This window comes from Amblyomma maculatum, chromosome 11 (assembly GCF_055883805.1).
Source record: "Amblyomma maculatum isolate TAMU_Amacu chromosome 11, ASM5588380v1, whole genome shotgun sequence".
NCBI lineage: Eukaryota > Metazoa > Arthropoda > Arachnida > Ixodida > Ixodidae > Amblyomma > Amblyomma maculatum.
Genome location: NC_139354.1, coordinates 115,387,269 through 115,392,209, shown reverse-complemented (window position 1 = coordinate 115,392,209; position 4,941 = coordinate 115,387,269). Strand labels below are relative to the sequence as shown.

Sequence of the window (4,941 nt, the reverse complement as noted above, 5' to 3'; positions counted from 1 at the left end):
AGAGGTTTGTGAATGTTGTGCATCCTCAATAAAACAGGCACGTTTGGTTGTTGTTGCCAGAGCATGGCGGTAATATTATTCGCAAAGTTTCTTGCCGTCCATATAAATCTGTCTGTGCGTGGTCTCAATTATAAAGGAGCTTGCCGTAAAGAGTCTCCATTCGGTACCTTTCTTGACTCCTTTTTCTTGCAAAATGCTGCACGGAACTGAATTAGCGCTGTATAAAGTCTGCGTTGCTTTAGGCTAAAAAACCTGTATCTGAAAACTGTATGGGAGGGAACTGTAGAAAACTGGAAATGTCTCCTCCCCCTTCCGTCGGCGCCGTGGCTTAGTTGGTTAAAGCGCCTGTCTAGTAAACAGGAGATCGTGAGTTCGAATCTCGCCGGTGCCTCATTGTTTTTGCTTTCCTTGCAGCTTGCAGCTCGTTTTTCCGCTTCTGTGTCGGAAAGAAGAGAAGAAGAGAACAGATGACTGCTGTACTACGGACGACACGGATGATGCACACGCCATTCGTGTAGACTTCTTTACATTTTTCGTGACATCCGATATAGTAATGAACTTCACAGCTTTATTACTCTAGTATTATTATAACCTATTCCTTCCAGACTAACTACAACATCATATCTCTATGATTAAGCTCCGCTTCAACAACGTTTTCGTTGGCAGTATGTGGAGGTGATATGGAGAGCAGTGCAGATAGCATGAATGTGTTGCAAGGGGATGCCGTAGCGCTTTCCTCCATTCATCTTTGATGCGAGTCAATGCCAGTTGTGCAGTTTTGCTCTCCTGACAAATTTTCTGCTGAGGGGACGCAGGTGTATTCGTACGAAGTGCTCACATACCGACACTCGTCCAGCGACACTTTCCGTGTCAGCAATCAACGTTTGTCCCCCCCCCCCCCCCCCAAAAAAAAAAACCCGCTCAGCGTGGAGCACTGTGGATTCACTGATTATATTTTACATAAAATAAAAACACCACTGTATGAAGCAGGCAAAATTTCTCAAGTATGACACCAGTGTTCATATCCTAAAATAGAAGCGGAGAGCACTTACTTAATGAGTGAAACAAGTTGCTTTCCCCCTTTTTTTAAGGAAGGCCACTTAGGCGTTCAGTTTATAAGTCAATAACACAAGCTTTCCGGAATGTTGACAGCTTTAATCTGTCTGAGGCTTTTAATGGGCACATCATCGAATCTGTTAGCAAGATACCTCCGCCTCTTGCACCTTGTTTTAGTCCCATAACATATAATACACCAAACATTATTTCTTGTTTTTTGCCTTCTATCTCAGAAAGGGAACTCTGGAGCACCTAGGAAACAATACACATCACAATGTCATCTTCTTATAATGGCATCAGAATCGGGGATATTATTGTATATTTTGATAAACCAAAACAAGTGCTCCTTTACATCCCTAATGAAACCACCAAAAGAGGCCTGATGCATGATAAACTGAAAACTAGTTTATTAAGACCTCTTCTCAATAATGAACCATATAATAGCTATGATAACTACAGACCAGTAGTCATCGTTTCAGAAATAGCCTGCATTACTGAAAAAGCTGTTCACGCTCACATTGTAGCATTCTGTCAAAAATGGGGTTTATTACGCTGTGTTCAATACGATTATAGTTCAAGTCAGAGATGATTTTAATGACCTCATTTGCTCGAAAATTGATGAAAACAATAATGTTCTAACGCTTTTTTATGAACTTCAAGAAAGCGTTTGAAACAGTTATCAGCCACTACACGGTGAACAGACAGGACCGGGTAAATTGGAGGAAAATGGGAGAAGCCTTCGCCCGGCGGTGAGTATAGTCTGGTTGATCATGATGATGATGACAAAATAAAATAGAGAACTTTGAGGTCAAAGGGCCACACCGAAATTTTTTTTTAACAGTTGTTTCACAAACCGGCATAAATGTGTAAATATTGGTGACTGTTACATTACGTTAGTAGACAATAAATCTGATGCATATGAAGGGTCTTTTCTAGAGCTTCTTTTATTTGCTAAACTTGCTAAACTTCAGTCTCAGCCTGGATTGCCCTAAGCCGAACAAAAAAAGCAAATTGATTCTTGATTACAAAAAAGCCAACTTTGAAGCTATCAATAGAGAATTATCGGCCTTTCTGGACAATTTTTTGACTAACTTTCACGACAGTACTGTTCAGACAAACTGGGATAGTTTTGCAGCCAAGGTAAAAGACTTAACTGAAAGATACGTTCCAAACCGCACCATCATTTCAAATAGTCACGCCCCGTGGTACAACGGTCATATCAGACGCCTTTCTAACCGAAAGAAACGCTTCTATCGTGCAGCTAAAGCATCGCCTACTAATTCACGTTGGACGGCTTATAAACTAGCTTCTTCAGAGTACATCTCCGCCCTAAAAAGCGCTAAGCGTCATTTTCTTTCCAATACTTTGCCTTCCATGTTGAAAACTAACGTCCGTAAATTCTGGCGCGTAGTTAACCCTTCCTCTGAAAACTTAATTATATTACAGAACTCGTCTGGCCAACCGGTTTCCAGCACCCAATGTGCATCTTTCTTAAACGATATATTTGTTAAAAATTTTTCAAGCGCTCCTAGTCCTCACTTTCCTGAATCACAGAACTACAACTACCCGACCATGTTCCCAATTTTGGTAGACGTAGCTGGTGTTGCAAAACTTATTAAAAATCTCGACTATCATGCTTCTCCCGGTTTCGATACTATCAACGCTAAATTTTTGAAAAACACTTCCACTTATAGTTCCATCATACTAACAAAGATTTTTCAACAGTCTCTTGACACATGTACATTACCTACGCAATGGAAGATTGGGAAGGTGGTTCCTCTTCATAAGTCGGGAAGCAAAAACATTGCCAACAATTATCGTCCCATCTCTCTAACAAGTACATGCTGTAAGTTACTAGAGCACATAATCTTCAAAGCAGTGACAGTATTCCTTGAATCAAACTCGTTCTTTACAATGGCACAACATGGTTTTCGTAAGTCGTACTCATGTGAAACTCAGCTCTTATCTTTCACCCATAAACTGCACCACATTCTGGATCGATCCTCATTCGCTGATTGCATATTTTTAGATTTTTCTAAGGCTTTCGACAAGGTTTGTCATAAACTGCTGCTTCACAAACTTCGTCATCTTAACATTGAACCAAACGTTTTAAAATGGATTGAATGCTTTCTTACTAACCGCTCACAATTCGTATCAGTAAACGGTCATAACTCTTCGCTTTCTGATGTGAACTCCGGTGTACCTCAAGGATCCGTACTGGGATCTTTACTCTTTTTAATTTACATAAACGACCTGCCCTCTGAGATAACTTCTAACATGCACCTCTTTGCCGATGATTGCGTTATTTTCCATGAAATTAAAAACCCAGATGATATTAACTGTCTTCAAACTGATCTCACTGCGATTGCTACCTGGTGTGAAAAATGGTTAATGCAACTTAATATTAGTAAATGTAAATGCATGCGTGTAACAAGGATTTCTAATGACTCGCATGTTTACTATTTGAATAACGTTCCTTTGGAATCAACAAACTCATATAAGTACCTGGGCATAATTATTTCATCTAACCTCACGTGGACAACCCATATTGAATATGTAATTAACAACGCTAACCGTATGCTTGGTTACTTACGCCGTGCCTTTTCGAGAGCTCCATCGTCATTAAAGTTATTGCTATATAAAACACTAATACGCCCTAAATTAGAGTATGCATCATCTGTATGGGATCCAGGTTATGAAAAACTAATCACCGCTATAGAACTTGTTCAAAATAACTCCGTCCGTTTCATTTATTCTAATTACAGCCGGATCGAAAGTATTACAGCCATGAAGTCCGACCTTCAACTTCCATCATTAAGATCACGTCGCAAAATATCTCGCTTAGTCCTGTTCCACAAGCTCTATCATCATCCTAGCCTGAGTGACGAATTCTTTCTTCAACCTCACTATGTATCCCATCGCATTGACCATCATCATAAAATCGGCCTCGGTAGATGTAATACACAAGCTTTCTTACAGTCATTCATACCCCGAACATCGACTGAATGGAACCACCTTCCCGCAGATATTGTTTCCATCAATGATAACTCAAATTTTCGTACTGCTTTAGCTAATATTGTATACTGACAGGACTTTTGCACTGCTTCTTATTGTATCTAATTTTTTGTATTTATTGTTGTATTTTAGATATTTTTGAAATTCATACCCTTGTAAACGATACGGTTATGCTTATTGTTTTGTTGTTAACCCACTCCCCTCTTCAATGCCTTTACGGGCCCTGAGGGTATTGTAAATAAATAAATAAATAAATAAATAAATAAATAAATAAATAAATAAATAAATAAATAAATAAATAAATAAATAAATAAATAAATAAATAAATAAATAAATAAATAAATAAATAATATTTATTTAATGCTTTAGCCACTATCTCACTTCAATCCAAAGTATGCTTGTATGCAGATGCAGATGACATGAACTTTATACTGTCTGGAGCATCGTATAACCATCTCGGGAATATGATACAAACTCAAAACACTTTCTTTCACAATTTGCTCTTAAGCTTTTTATTAAAGAAATCCAAAACAAACCTTGTAGGCCTGCACAAGCTACATAAAGTCGTATTAACTTCAATACCAATTTCCTTGCATAACACTTGCTGTGGAAATTGTTCATGTGTCACCACTCTGCTAGAGAACAGCATAAAATAGTTTGGCATGGCATTCGATAGCCCATTATCATGGCATGTTCACATCGTCGAGGTAGCCAAACGATGAAGAACGATATGTACATACATATACCCCCTTCGATCGGTTTGTGATGCACCTATAAGAAGAATGGTTTACAAGAGCTTAGGGGCGTCGGTAGTAAGGAAAGCTCGCTGTATACGGGTCCGCCTTCGCTTAAAAATTAAATAATTTAAAC

At 38.7% G+C, this 4,941-nt stretch overlaps 1 non-coding gene across 1 annotated transcript; it reads left to right on the top strand.

Moving 5' to 3' along the window:
• Nucleotides 1-317: 317 nt before the first annotated feature.
• Nucleotides 318-391, top strand: TRNAT-AGU (transfer RNA threonine (anticodon AGU)). Its single transcript has one exon. It is a non-coding gene; the product is annotated as a tRNA-Thr (tRNA).
• The last annotated feature ends 4,550 nt before the right edge of the window (nucleotides 392-4,941 follow it).